At 36.3% G+C, this 16355-nt stretch overlaps 1 long non-coding RNA gene across 1 annotated transcript in view; it reads left to right on the forward strand.

Moving 5' to 3' along the window:
- The window catches only part of LOC119474167, a 50612-nt gene that overhangs the window by 173 nt on the left and 34084 nt on the right, over nt 1-16355 (forward strand). The window contains exon 2 of the long non-coding RNA XR_005203461.1: nt 10443-10508. This is a non-coding gene — a long non-coding RNA (uncharacterized LOC119474167). The remainder of the gene's footprint in view (nt 1-10442; nt 10509-16355) is intronic.

Consider the following 16355-nt stretch of genomic DNA (forward strand, 5'->3'; position numbering starts at 1 on the left):
TGCTTTGTGTAGGGCTAAGCACAGAGAAGTGAGCACCGAATGTCTGCTGAAAAACAAAAGAAGCTTAGACTATCGTGATCTTAGCAAAATTCTTCTCTTACAGCTTCCTGGTTGTTAAGGTGACTCCCTCAAGGGCATCAGTCTGTGCTGGAAATCATTGCAGTGTGGTGGGGAGAGAGAGAGGGAGCTCTTTATAGAGAGGACTCAGCTCGCCTTCGCCTTCTTAGCATCTTGTTGCTAGGCAATGGCTCCTCTGGTGGAAGCTCATCTCCATCTTTAAAGATGGAGTGAAGTCTTGCAGAGGGAAATGCAGTTTGTACAAATTGGACCATGTGCAAACAGTATATTGCTCTAGTCCTCAAAACTGCTTTTCTGTATAAGGGAGACAAATCAGTCCTACTTAAAATCCTGTCACTTAACAACCAGTTAATATAACTCCTCTCTTTTCTGTAAAGAAATAGACTTCCTTTTAATCTTATTGATCTATTTTTTTTTTACCTTTCCAACTATATGTCTTTCCAAATGAATTTAATGAGATTCAACAGGGCATTGTTTGTGATAGTATTTTCCTAGACTGCTGAATTAATTTCCATTTAAAAAATTACTTTGGATTTGCAGCTCTGGCCAGCATCTAGCCTATTGTTCTTAATGCATATTACATAATGATAAAATATAGTGGGTGGTCAGTAAGAAGGACCAATATTTAATGAATATAGTTATTTTAAACTAAGTGTAGGTAGGTTATACTGTTTGTATATATCTGATAAACCTATACATGGTTTGCTAGACTCTAAATTTCAAAGACCAATACAAAATAATTATCTTTCTCAGAACCGAAAATGCCCTTTAGACACCAAGAGCTTTGTGTTTTTAACTTTTTAACCTTTTAAATCGTTGGTCAGTTTAGATAGCAAAATTTGCAATTCACTTTTATTTTCTCATCTTGTAATAATGTCACAGATTTTTGGAAGCTAATGACCAAATTAGTATAGCCATATTGTATCAATCTATTTTTTAAAAAAGTTTCTGAAAGACTTGAATGTATAAATAACTTGAGAAATGTAGTTATCTTACTAGGGAGTTAAAAAATTCTCTTCTAAATATTGCCGTATGATTTACATAGTAGAGTCTTGTATTTGTAACTTTTTTTGTGTGTGTGTGTTGTTTTTTTTTTTCCAAATTTAATCCTGGAGAAGGTCTGACACAGGATTGCCACTTCTGTTAGTTCATTTTGTGTTACTATAAAGGAATATCTGAGGCTGAGTTACATATAAATAAAAGAGCTTTATTTTGGCTCATGCTTCTGCAGACTGTACAAGAAGCATGACACCAGCATCTGCTTCTAATAAGGCCTCTGGAAGCTTCCGGTAGTGGGGGAAGGTGAAGTGGAGTAGGCATGTCACATGGCAACAGAGGGAGCAGGAAAGAGAGAAGAGGACTGCCGCACTTTTAAATGGCCAGCTCTTGTGTGAAGTAGTAGAGGAGAACTCACCCATTACTGTGTGCAGGGCACCACACCTTTTATGAGGGTTCCACCCCCAGGATCCAAATACCTCCCATTAGGCCTCACCTCCAACATTGGAGATTGCATTTCAACATGAGTTTCAGAGGAGACGAATATCCAAACTAGGCCAGTTGCAGTGGCTCATGGCTATAGTCCAAGCACTTTGGAAGGCTAAGGTGAAAGGATCACTTGAGTGCAGAAGGATCACATCTGTAGTGAGCCAAGATCACGCCACTGCACTCCAGCCTGGGCAACAGAGTGAGACCCCATTTCAAAAAATAGATATATGTATATGTATAACCAAATTGTATCACCAGCCACACAACCACCACCAATAGTCTGATTAGAAGTCCACAAACTTTGAATCTTGAGTGAGTTTAGTAAAGTTGAAGGAATTTCCTGACCCACTTAAGTTTCAGCCTGCCTCCAATTCCCCCCCTCCCCTGCCCCTCCCCTCCTCTCTCCTCCTGCTGGGACTTGGCCAGAGACAGCTGTAAAGATAACCAGGAGACATATCGTGAGATCCCTTTGGCCGTGATAAAGAGTTTCAAGGAGTTTTGAGAGATTTTAAGTTGTATACAAAAAATCTGGCTTGGCATTTGTGTTGGTAAGTAAACATTATTGTGGATCAATATTTAAAATGAAAATGGGAAACACATGGGAGTCTCTGGTGTTACCTGCATTTTATACCTGCCTGGGGATCACCTGAAAGTGGCAACCCCATGGTCTAAACACTCTAAGAATTATTGGCTTAACGTAGTGCTTTCAACCTTTTCCAGATCCTGTGCACATAACAAATAATATTTACATAGCAAGCAGAGACAGCCTGAGGAGGATGTTTACAGCCAGAGGTGCCCAGCACAAGAGCCCTGGTCACTCTAAGTCCCATCTATTTGCCATGAAATCTAAAGAATGTATCCTGTCTCCTCAGGCTGTAATCCATTTGTTGCACACTAGTTGAGAAATTCTAGTTTAGAGAACTGAATTAGAGTGGGGACGTGATATCTCTTTCCACGGAATAGGAATCACTTGTTTTGACAGGGAGTACAAACAATGCTAATGTTTTTAACAGTAGTGAATTAAGTAGGAAAATGACTCCTTAAAGATCTTTCAAGATCTCACATTATGTTCCTCTTAAAAACTAGAGAGTTTTTATTAAAAAAATACTTCTTGCATGGGAATGAAATGTGTTTTAAAATGTATGTCTGATTGTTACTCAAGTATGGTTAGGCCAACAGATCAGAAGACAATTGCCATTGAAAAGTTAGTTTGTTATGCACAGTTCCACAGAGGGGCATATGCCGTGCAGAACTATGCAGGAAAGCACCAGGGCCGGTCGGGGGAGTGAGGGAAAATGAAAGCATGAGCTGTTATTGTAGTTTCCGTAGGAAGGAACAGGTAGGGTAGGATGAGCAGGTTTAGAATTGACTAGTTTGAGTAGCTTTAGTGGGCTCTGAAGTGCAGAGGCTGTCTCCAGTTGTCTGGTGCCTAGCCCTGGGATGATCAAGACAGTGGCCCAGAGAGTGAGAGACCAATACTGAGGTGGCTGGGAGTGTGAACTCTGGATTGGTTGCATATGAAAAGCGTGTCCTGCTGGGTGCGGTGGCTTCTACAGGCACTTTGGGAGACTGAGGTGGGCAGATCACCTGAGGTAGGCAGTTAGAGACCAGCCTGACCAGCTTGACCAATGTGGAGAAACCCCGTCTCTACTAAAATTACAAATTACCTAGGAGTGGTGGCGCATGTCTGTAATCCCAGCTACTTGGGAGGGTGAGGCAGGAGAATCACTTGAACCCGGGAGGCAGAGGTTTCAGTGAGCCGAGGTTGCACCATTGCCCTCTAGCCTGGGCAACAAGAGCGAAACTCCGTCTCAAAAAAAACAAAAAACAAACAAAAAAAAAAAACAGTCATGTCCCTGGCAAATTGTTTGCTATCTCTAGGCACAGTCTCTTTCCATGTCAGCAAGACTTCACAATGTGAAAACATCATAAATACAGAAAATAAAAAGCCATGATTAATGTAAAAAGTAATACTCTTTAACTATCTTAAACATTTTAACATGACGTCGATAAATACCATAGAAATTACTGAATTCCCAAGTGGAATGAAGACAAAAAATTAGAACTCAGTCATATTTTAGATGACAGATATTGAAAAGAAAGTATGAATACAACCTTGATAAAAATATGTTTATAAAGTAATGATAAAAACTCTGTGAACTATAAAATATCTTCTTTTTTATTGTCTAATGGTGAAAATAGTTCTGATTTGCTGATAAAATAAGCCACTAAAACATAAAACATTACCTGGAATTCGTGTTTGAAATCTTGATAAGCTATCCATTGTCTTATGGTAGAAGCAATACTTATTCTGAGAAATGTTGAAATAAATAATTCAAAATAGCAGCAGAGAATTCTAAAATACTTTGGACATACTTTATGATTTTGCTGGTATTTTTTTCCGATATGTTTTGCTTAAGTAAGTTTTAAAATTAACTTTTATTTCCTGAGTGCCCAACAGCTGAGCAGCAGAGGTAATAAGCAAAGAGCATATTGGGTAAGAGTGGGAAGCTTGTCTGAAACTCGCAAATGCGCAGGAATCTTTCATTTCATCTCCATGCCAATTAATAGTTCAACATATGAAGAGCTTTGAAACACTGCAAAAAAATTAGAAAATGTAAAATTTTCTGCAGATCTATCAATGTACATATAATTAAAGTAAGCAATACAAAGGTATTATTTTAATGGGAATCGTGCTTACATATATAGTCTTACCTTTTCCAATTCGTAGTTTAACTATGTCCTGTAATTAACTTCTGCAATGATTTTATTTTTCATTTTGTGATTATTTTTTATTCCTCAGATTTTCTAAATAGTACACACATGCCGCATATTAAGTAGAGATGTCAGAGAAATGCTGTGAACAAATAGTTCTTTGAACTAAACCCAGATATTTGCATTGAATATGATGCTTAAAATTCATTTATTCTATCTCCTAGGCTGTTTAGTGTTGTAGTGTGCATATAAAAATTTTCAGTTTTCTAAAGTGTAGCTAAAAAAATTTTGAATTTATAATGCTCATAATATTTTTACAGGCACAGATACGCGCCAATAAGTGTATTACAAAAACTGTTTGAATTTTCATTTCATTTATTTGTTCAAAAGATATAGACCTTCTGACCACAATTAATTTATGTGCCTTTCTCCATGTTCTTTACAAAAGTTACTTATATACCAATCAATTTAATTCATAGAAAAGAGAATTAAATTCATGATCATAGGCACAATTTATGTCCTATTCTTAGTTGAGGTACTGGCAACTCAATTAATAGAAACTTCACGTTCATGAAATGGAAAGTTGGAGAAAATGTTGTCCAGTCTCACCAGGAAGAGAATGATCTAAGAATGGTATTAGGAAGTTAGGATCTTTTAATCATGTATCATGACATTTATGATATTCAAAGTTAGATGTTTGAATGTGATTCCCAAGAAGGTAAGATTTTATCAGATGATCATAAGAGTGGCAGCATTATAGATGCAGTTGACTTAGAAAAAGGTACAATATTTTAGAAAGACCATTAAGGCTGAATTGTAGAGAATGTCAAGGAAATTATAGGGGCTCATAGCACAACACCTCCAATTATGATGAATTTTTAAATTGAATTTGTTTCAAATATGAATGCATAACATAGTTAATGCAAATGTTTTATTTGTAATGACAGAGATGCAAATGTCATGTTAGATCATCTCCTGCCAATGCAAAATAGACTCCTGAAGTCTGTTTATAATGACTTTGTTCATACTGGTTTAACATTGCTGCATCAAATATAACAGTATTGGGAAAAGTATATTTTAATGTAGAAGTTACTTTGACTTGACTGTCCTATTAAAAATGCCAGCAGAGTCAAATATCATTATCATGATTTTCAGATAACCCAATTACATATGAGGAGACTCAGTAGAGGTGTCAAAACCAAAAGCAATTCTGCTATGTCTGATAAACTGTCTGTATAACACTCAAAGTGCTTCATGAATCTTTGATGCTATTTAGGTTGATATGTAAATTATCTAGCCCAGCATGTTCAAAGAGTCACTGTGCAGCAACACCAAAGATCAAAAGCAATGTCAGTTGTTAGTCTATTGAACTTCAAAGCCTAATAAAAAATCATGAAGAAAGTTAAGTGAAAAGTATTTTATATTTAATACAAGAAATCCTTTAAAAATGTAAGTTCTGCAGTCCTGATTGAACTAAAGACATTCTAGTGGGTTTAAAAGTGTCCAGCTAGTTTTTACTGCAGCCCCTTATGACTTCTCCATACCTATGAAGATAAGATAAAGAGGAATTCTCACAGAGCAGTTGCAATATGAAACTGACATTTAACCCATTGCCAAAATCTGGGAGGAATTTTCAGTAACTGCAACAACTATGAAAAGGGATTTTAAAGTGCAGGAAATAGATTCCTAATCTTATGCTGTTTTATTTTATTTTGTCTACTTCAAAGGAGGAGAAAAATGATTTTTTTTCCTTTAGATCTCCTTGTCACCTTTTCCCACCATACACACACAGTTCAGAGAGATTGAAGCAACAAAAACCTGAGACGAGACTAAATTTTATTTTGATGTCTCTTCCTCAATGCCCCAACCTTGATCCTCCTATTTTACCATCCACCCCTGCCCCCGGCCCACATACTCAGTGTAAAGGCGGTTGAAGGTATATTGGGCAGAAGAAGGGTAGTGGTGTATATATTGGCAGTAGCATGTGATATCTTGGAAAATGTGGTCAGCACAAGTCAAATACCCTGGAAGCTATGCCCAGAGTCATGGCATCAGTTCTTTCTGTGACTTGTGCTCCTGACTGCACTGTGAAGACTATTAGAGAGTCACTCAGTGGGAGGCAATAAAAGTCTCACTTCAGAACAGAGGAAGCTCACTAGATTAAAAGGTGCTAGTATATTGAGAGTGGGGTGAAAATGTATTTATTTACTTGTCATAACATTGTAGATCATAGAGGAAGATTGTATCAGGACAAGGTGTGTGTTAATTCGTTCTCACTCTGCTATGAAGAAACACCTGGGACTGGATAATTTATAAGAAAAGAGGTTTAATTGACTCACAGTTCCACATGGCTGGGGAGGCCTCAGAAAACTTACAGTCATGGCAAAAGGTGCCTCTTAACAGGGTGGCAGGAGAGAAAATGAGTGCAGAGCAAAGGGGGACACCCCTTATAAAAACCATCAAATCTTGTGAGAACTCACTATCACGAGAACAGCATAGGGGAAACCATCCCTATGATTCAATTATCTCCACCTGGTCCCGTCCTTGACATGTGGGGATTATTATAATTCAAGGTGAGATTTGGATGGGGACACAGAGCCAAACCATATTAAGGTGGGCAAAGTTTAATTTACTCTTTGCTATCACTAAATGTTTACTATGAATAAATGTTGAGAATCTGGATAGGGATGACTTACTCAATGTTGAGGAACTGAAAAAAAAATTCGCCAGGGACACTATAAGAAATTACTTGGGAAAGAAAGACCTAGGCTCAAAAAGTAGTCCTAGGAATTAAATTTTAGAAAAACGATTAACATCCCTGATATGATTTTCATCTTTCATCCCAACTTCCAACATTTTTGTCGTTGTTGGAAGTTGAGATGAAAGGATAAGATGAAAAGGGAGATTTCTAAAGTAAAATGTAATTATAAAGAGCTAAAAATTCAATATGTGGATTAAAATTCACACTGAGGACAGTAAAAGACAGATTTGACACTGCAGAAAATTGAACCGGTAATGTGAACATTGAGTAGTTCTCTCAGAATGTAGAGAAAAAGGCACAATAATAAAAAAAAGTGGAGAAAGATCATCGATATGACATGCCCAAAATGGAAAGTCAATCTCAAAATTGTACATGCTCTGAGGAACAGACTAGAATGATTGGATCAGAAGTACAAAAGATACAATTGATGAAAAATTTCCTGGGTTTACAATGATGGCTGAAAGAATCTGCTGTGTCCCAGACAAAAAATAGTACTAAGAAACCTATAGCTAGGGACATCCTGGCAATAAGAAAAAAAATACTATAGAGTGGCATTATATTTCAAAAGTATTGAGGTCATAAAACCAGCTTTTTTGCAAGAGAATGAGTCATGATGATACCTGCTATATATGCAGGAAGGTAATGAAACCATCAACTTTTCTATTTTGTATAAAATTTGGAGGGGGAAAGATTATAACCCAAGGATTTTACATAAAACCAAGGTTTTCTATCATGAATAGAAGTAGCAAAAATCAGAAAATATATCATCCATATATTTTTAAATGTAACATGAAAATGTACATTAGCAAACCAAAAGACAAGTTAAAATTAAGATTTCAAAAATGACAGTGGCATATAAAAAACAGTTTAGACATCTGCCTTTATCTTTTGTGAAATCCAAATTCAGTAATTCCTTGGAATTTGCAACATTCATGAACATCTAGTTCAAAAGGGCTTTCTTAGCATCACAGGTTCTGAAGCCTGACTGTCTTGGTTAGACCTGGGTGCTAGAAGTTTGCTTCTGGTAGAAAGTCTTTTAATCTACCTATGCATTAGTTTCTTTATATGTAAAATGGGAATAACAATAGTATCTGTTTTAAGGAATGTAAGAGTTAAATAAGTCAAGACACGTTGATGTTAGCTATTCTTATTTCCAGATTTTAAAATGACACCCACATTCTTGTTTATTTCTGTGTGTGTAAATTAGAGAAATGAATTTACAAAACAACAGATCTTCTTGTTGATTCTGATGGAAAGAGAATATAGTATATTGTTTAAGGAACAGACCAGACACAGCATGAATCTCTTCTCTGTCACTTTGTTATAGTGTGTATTTGGACAAGTTATTGAACATCTGTGAACCTCAACTCTTTTCTTCTGTAAAACAGGGGAAAATATTTAATGTTCAGATAGAGTGACCAACAGGTCCTGCCTTGTCCTGGACATTTCCAGTTTTTACACGGAAATTCCTGTGTTCCAGGAACCCCTCAGTCCCAGACAAACTCTCTTAATTGTTAAAATCTCACAAATGCTTAGCATATGATCTGAAAACATAAATGTGCAATAAATTTTATTGTAAGTAATGAATCGTCAAAATTCAACATTTTTCTTAAACTTACAGCACATATCAATTTGGACTAACCACATTACAAGTACTAAAAGGCCGCATATGGCTAGTGGGTACCATGTTGGACAGCACAGTTCTAGATAGATGCTGGAATAAGTTGAAGAAGAGGAGGATACTGCCACAAAATTGTTGTTTTCTCTTTTGTAAGAAGATGATGATTATTTTTTCTCTCTTATTTCACACTCATTCAAAGTTTCCAAATGTATAAATTCTTTTGTCCAATAAGATATTGCAGTTAGACAATGGAGAGCTGTTACTTTATCTAATATTTGCAATTATCTACATTAATAAAAAACTTGTATGTATGTAAAGTTTTATTTAACCACTTTCTGGAGGGAAATGAGGACAAAATGCAGAGTGGTAGGAAAGCCTATGGCTTATGCCATTTTATTGCTCACTTATTTTTAAATGGTTCAAACCTAGCCTGTATTCACATTATCATGTGCTAGAGAACCACTTTGAATTTCTGATCACTTTTTTTTTGTCTGAAAAGAAGTTTTGCCCAATATATTGTTAAACACAATATGAAATACAAAACTCTGGTAACTAAAGTTTAATGCTTCCAGATTTTTCTATCAGTTGCTGACATCTTAGAAGATTGTGAGTAGGTCATAGAGATATTTGTTTTGTCATTTTAATGGATATCAGTGACTTGTAAAACTTTCTAAGCCATTGCTAAATATTAGACACTCCTTCTTTGGTTTATGAGCTCCACATAAATTATATAATCAATAATAACATAATTAAATAATGAAGGCACTTGCGCCTTGTCTTCCTCTAGTACTGAGTCCTGGTTAGAAAACAAAAAGGAGATAGCCTTTTTCTTTTTTTTTCTTTCTTAATATCCTATAGCCTCCAATTTTACCCACTGAATGAAACCGGGAGAACTGGTTCAAACTAGATTTAGTTTTTCTGGATGTGTTCAGTGAAAATCATTGTTATATGATGTTCTAAAAATCTTTCTCTGATTGCTTTTGATTGTCTTAAGTAAAAGTAAAAGGAGGCAGACCATCTGGTGAAGGGTGGCAAGTTACATCACAAATGCCAACCATAATTGATTATTGGCAGCTGTAAAAAGGCTCTGCTAAGGAGAACTGTGAGGTCTAGTGCAATTCTTGGTGAAAAATCATCTAAAGATGTCGGCAAGGGCTGTGGGAAGCAGGGGCACGTATGCACGTCCCAATCCCTCATTAACAGTAAGCTTCACAAAAATGAAATAGAAATCATTATTTCAGCAGAGCAGTAAGCAGCATGGAGAAAAATGGGGTCAGTCAGATGCTAAGCCTAAATAAATTTTTGCTGTTGGAATTCTCCAAAAAGATGTAGAATTCTGGCCCATAGGCTCACAGGTGTGAACTTAAGGAAGCAGCTTGCTTGAGCGTACTGCAGGTGCCAGTGTATCTATTTGTGTTGTAACCACTGGACACTAGAAGAATGTGGAATGATGTCAGAGAAGATCAGTGTTAAAAAGTGGAAATCTCTTAGAATATCTGATGCAGTTAGGCTTTGTGTCTCCACACAAATCTCATCTTAAATTGTAATCCCCATGTGTTGAGGAAGAGACCTGATGGGAGGTGGTTGGATTATGGGGGCAGTTTCCCACACGATGTTCTCATGATAGTGAGTGAATTCTTGTGAGATCTGATGGTTTTATAAATAGTAGATTTTCCTATGCTTTCACACACACACACACACACACACACACACACACACACACACACTCTCTCTCTCTCTCTCTCTCTCTTTCTCTCTCCCTCTCTCCTGCCACCGTGTAAGATGGACATGCTTGCTTCTCCTGCCATGATGCTAAGTTTCCTGAGACTTCCCCAGCCACGTGGAACTGTGAGTCAATTAAACCTCTTTCCTTTATAAATTACCCAGTCTTGGAAGTTTTTTATAGCAGTGTGAGAATGAACTAATACAGTGCCATAGTTACATCAAAGACAATATCAAAATATTCTAAAGTCAGTTTTATCAACATTTCAGTGAGAGAAGATTATATTTGGATCTTCTTATAAAATGATAATATTTGAAATACATAATTACAGACATGTGAAATAGAAGTAATTTTGCTAATTTAACCCCATCATTTAATAAATGGACAAACAGTCCAAGGAAGTTGGGTGAAATTCAAGGTCTGAGAGTTTCATGTGTATCAGAACTGTGTTCAAAGGTAAGGCCTCTGAATTCTAACAGGGATCAAAATCTGAACATCAGAGAACTTCTGGACCCAGTAGAGGCTATTTATTTCATTTTACTTCCTATGGGTAGAACTTTACTAAAATTATTTTGGACAGGTAGCTTTTTATCATCTTTAAAAAACCCTATGACTTTCTGTTGCTGCTATTACATAAATGTAAAAGGGAAATAATTGTATTCTTTACCTTTTGCTGTTCTTCCACTTAACTCCTTTTCTGGAATCTCTTTTTTTTGTGAGGAAATCCATTAACATCTTTATATATTGGCTTCTTTTTTGATATACAAAGAATTTCAGCAGTCACATTTTTTGGTAAGAAAAACTCATAACTAATAAAAGTTTCCTATTTGTCATACAAAATTTAGCCCTCTCTTTATTCTATTGAATCTTAACGTCTAGTGGCTGGATGACTCAGTGGAAAAAATAAACAAACATTAACCATAATTATATGTAAAACGTAAATCAATTTTGGGAGTGCTTTCAAATATTTTGATTTTAGCCAAGATGTCATATGCTTTTTCATTCACTAAACATTTTTGAAAACCTACAGTATGAGCTAGGTACAATTAAGAGTTGAGCATAAAATTCTCACAAAATACTCCTAATGTGGAGGGCATAAATATATAAACACAACTAAAAATGATATATTTTATATAAGTTACATAGACAATGTGCTATTTGAGTACAGACAATATAGTTCAGGAAAAACTCATGGACGAGGTAAGTTTTGAGGTCTGTAGGGAATTCCCAATGACGACAAGACATAACAGAGAAGGGGCACAAGCAAAAGCAAGGAGACATGATGCAGTGTGCCATTTTTAAGGAAAATGAATAAACTGGTATAACCAAAGTGCAGTGTGTAAGGGATAGGACAGCAAAGAATGGTCGTAGGAAAGTATATTGTGTGCTAGGACTGTATCCCTGAGACCTGATGAGTCATCAGCTTTTTTAAACAAGGAAGTGGTATAATGAAATCTTTATTTACAAAAATAGTATTAGTGGCAACATGGAAGATAGTTTGGAGAAGAGAGAACTCACAGACAGCAAGGAACTGGAGTTGAAAGATTTAAGAAACAAGGCATTCATTGTTCAGGATCCCATGACCTCCTTAAATTTGCTTCCCTTTTTTGCCTCTTTTCCTGCTGGTTTTCTTTATCTATACATCATCCCAATTCCTTAACAGAGCTTATAATGCAGATCTATCTGCCCCCTGCCTGCCCTTTGAGCAGGGACCAGCCTCACTCTTTCCAATCATCCCCAAGCTCCAGCATGCTGTTTTATCTTCCATTACACCTATGTCGAAAACTCCTCTCTGCCTCAGGGAGGCAGGGTCTCCTGTCTGTCTAAACTGTTTATTTCTTCCCCTTTTGCATGGCTAACTAATTATTTATTAAGTTGCAGCTTGGTGTTACTTTCTGGAGGGATTCCTTGTCTATATTTTCTTTCCTGAAAACACTCGTGCGTGCGTACACAAGCATACACTATCCCCAGTCTTTTCATGTTCCTTCACAGTCCTCCTTTGCTATGAGCTGATTTAAAAAAATAATAAAGCCTAGTCTAGACTTTTGAAATAGTTACTCACGAAATTGTGCACTTGTTGCCACTCTCCTTCACCAGTAAAGTTTGGATCGTGCATATGTTACTTATTGCTTTATGTGCTCAGTAAATACTTCTGAATAAATGAACATAGCTACCAGTGTAATAGCTACACAGCATTATTGCCCAGCACTAACTAGCTGCAGTTGTTAATCTGTGAGATGGAAAAGGGAGAGAGGAAGAGATAAGAGAAAGGTTTTGATTGGTTTGGACACCTTTTGGTCATCATATTTTTTTTATTTGAGGCTAAAGGTGTCAGGGATATTGGGTGTGAGGCTCATTCAGCAAGAACTGTGGACACTGGCAGATTTAGTGACACTGGGCATGGACATGACAGATTCCTCAAAGTTCACTTAACATTTTAATAACCAGATAAGCAGAGATAAGAAATTCATAGATAGATGTGCATCCCCATTCAGAATGAGAAGCAAACCATAGCAATGCAGAATGACTGACCAGGCACAAATACAGGCCCTAAATTGTTTGGAGTATACTCATTGAGTCCTTGTGAGTCAACAGTATGACGCCATCATTTGAAATTTCAGCGACCAGAGTATGTTAATAAGAAGATATTATGTAGCTATTTCTAATAGTCATCATTCACCATACTGTATTCTTCTAGGCTTCTTTATCTTCAAATACTGGAAGAGATAATGATTGACATATCACTGAATAACAGAATTTACTGCTGAAAAAAGTAAACGTAACAGCATAACCCAAAGAGAAGAATATTGAGGAAAGATGTAATCCCTCTTTGGTTTAAAAATAGTATACATGGGATAGCAATCCAAAAGTTTTTATCACTACTATGAAACAAGAGGAAGTAGAAGATATTGTTACAATTATCAACAAGATCATAAGCATGAAGATAAGGACATTTGTTGTGTGTTCACCAATATTGCCCCAATAGCTGACACAGGGCTTGGCAGTAGGGACTGTCCAATTAATGTAAGTTGAATAAGTGAAAGAAAGTGTTGGTTATTTAGTGCCCATATGCATGTACTTCTGTAGAAATAATATCAAACAAAATAGATGATATTTGAGTGTTTATAATGTAAGTCATGTAAAGTACTCTTCTAAAATATTCGTATGTAAAACTCATTGAATATAGGGTGGGTGTGGTGGTTCACACCTGTAATCCCAGCACTTTGGGAGGCAGAGGTGGAAGGATCACCTGAGGTCAGGAGTTTGAGACCAGCCTAGCTAACATGGAGAAACCCTGTCTCTATTAAAAAAAAAAAAAAATAGCCAGGCGTGGTGGTGTGTGCCTGTAATCCCAGCTACTCAGGAGTCTGAGGCAGGATAATCACTTGAATCCAGGAGGCAGAGATTGCAGTGAGTCGAGATCATACCACACTCCAGCCGGGATGACAGAGTGAGACTCTGTCTCAAAAGAAAAGAAAACAAAATAAAAACGAACAAACCAAAAACCTAACTGAATGTTTACAACAACCTATTTGAAATGTGAATTTTATTATTATGCAAGTATAGCAAAGCCAATAGACCAGGAGATGACCGCCACTGACAAGTTAGTGTGTCACTCCCAGTTCCAAGAGGAGGGGGCATGCTAGGTAAGCTATTCAGGGCTGCAGGGGAAAGCACCAAGGTCAGTCAGGAGGAAGAAGATACAAAAGGAACAGCTTTTATTATGGTCTTCATGGGAAGAAGTGGGCAAGGTGGAGTAAACCAGCTGAGCACGTTTACGATTGGATAGTTTGAATAATTTCCATGGGCTCTAGCCTATAGTGGTGGTCTCTAGTTCTTTGGTACCCGGCCCTGGGTGACTTAGGGCAAGGGAAGAGTGTCCAGGACTGCAGAAGCTGATAAAAGAAAGTGGATGGGGCATGGACTCAGATTAGTTGGTTTGCACATCAAGGATGTACTAACAGGCAAGTTGTTTGCCATCCCTAGGAATTAGTCAAGTCTGAGACAGGTAGTCCCTCCTCAGGTACACAGGCTGAGGATATTTAAGCATCATCAAGTACAGAAAATTTAAACATATGATTAATACTCACCTTCATGAGGTAGGAATTATTATCATTCAAACTTTCAGATGAGCATAGAGTCAGAGAAAGGGTAAGTAACTTTCCCAGAATAACAGAAGTAGTAAGTGGTCAAGCTGGGATTTAAATCAGATAATATGGTTTCAAGGCTCAGTTCTTAACTGTCATATTATACTTTTCATATACGTAGTAAGAGACTATCAAATAAAACAAAAATCCTAGATAATTAAAAAAAACCCTAGATATTTTATATACATATAGAATGAAACAACCAAGAATAGAATTAATAAAGCCATGAATATAAACGTATTTAGTTTAGTGATTAGAATCTTGTTGAGAGGTGAATGGGTTTTTAGATAACTTTTTTATTTTATAAAGATGACTTCATAGGTTATGTGCTTTTTTAGGATGAGAAGAAAGATACCTTCTAGACAATAAAGACTACTTACATTTACATCTTCTAAATACGTACTACACTGCAGTGCATAATAGTTTTTTTTTACAGGGATTTTCCACATTAGACTGTGGGCATGTATGGCAGAGACAATTTTATTTACCTTAGTATCTTCAATGCCTGTCATATAATAGGCATTCTAGCAAAATGTGTGAAATATTGTAACCCTGGTGGTAAATATGTTATATGGATAGATAGAGAACATAATAATTGATAGACAGATAGATATTATGTGCTGAGTTTTTGAAGACAGTGGCCTGGCCTGGATTGCTCTGAACTCAGCATTCTAAATGTACATTTCTTCCTTATATAATAGCTCAGAAAGAATCAGAAATGAAACAGGCACTTAGAGAGGCTGAGACTGCCTCCTGATTGCCCTTTGGTTATTCAGCAACTCAACATACTCCTCAGATCATTGTTCCCATGGTCTTTATTCATTAGTTATTCAACTGGGAGCTAACAGAGTGGGCCACCTGTGCTGAGGCCAAGCTCAATGAACTTGGAAAGATGATGACGGGAGGCAGTTAAATATTTAAAGGCAATAAAAAGAGTAAGGATTAGTATTGTCATAAAACACTATTAAACTTTTTAAAAATTGAATCAGCACATTTCTGTGCAGTGTTGGTATTCATTTTACATCCCTTGATCTGTAGGATGAGATTTGTTTTTCATGGGAGAACACTTTACCAAGCTTACTAGAGTTAATTGCATTTAGCTATTATAGGTTGTAAAATGAATACATATTGAATATTAGACTGTTCATATGGCAGTCTTTTGCAGAAACTGAAAAGCAAAAGGACTATTCCAAGTTTGTTTAAATTTTAATTGCATTTTGAAGAAACCCAAAAGCTTGTAGCCAAGATTTGAAGATATTAGAATCTAGGTTATTATACTAGTGCACAAATTTTGTCTCTAGGACTATGCAACAGTGGCGTACCAAAAATGATTTAAATGACTTTTTAAATTGTTTGGTATGTTAGTAAATATATTTCAGAGAATTACTATGCTAGGTAAGAAGATGGATTAGTCTCATTCATCACATTCTGTGGATTATTTCTTTTTGGTGCCTACTTGTGTGCAGATGGTTTAAAAAGTGTGATTCATTAATAATTGCTAGAGCTATTAATTGAGAATGTAGACTTTGGACTCATTTCCTTCCTATTACCCTGTGGAAGGCTAAAGTTTCCATCTTCTGGCTTTATATCAAGTAAACCCAATTTGATTGACTACCATTTTAAAAAGATAAGAATATATAGAAAGTAAAAAGGGAACAAAATCAAAGTTTCTTTTTCTCTGATCTATATTAAATCAAATTGAACATAGCCTATTTTTAGATTACTTGTTTTTAATAATTTTTCCTTTTTCTTATGTAGTCTCATGTGAGTGTCACAGCAAAGACAGAGGGTGTGAATTTTTCAGAGTTCCCTGTTTACTGGTCA

The sequence above is a fragment of the Cebus imitator genome, unplaced genomic scaffold, assembly GCF_001604975.1.
Source record: "Cebus imitator isolate Cc_AM_T3 unplaced genomic scaffold, Cebus_imitator-1.0 Scaffold10, whole genome shotgun sequence".
Taxonomy (NCBI): Eukaryota; Metazoa; Chordata; class Mammalia; order Primates; family Cebidae; genus Cebus; species Cebus imitator.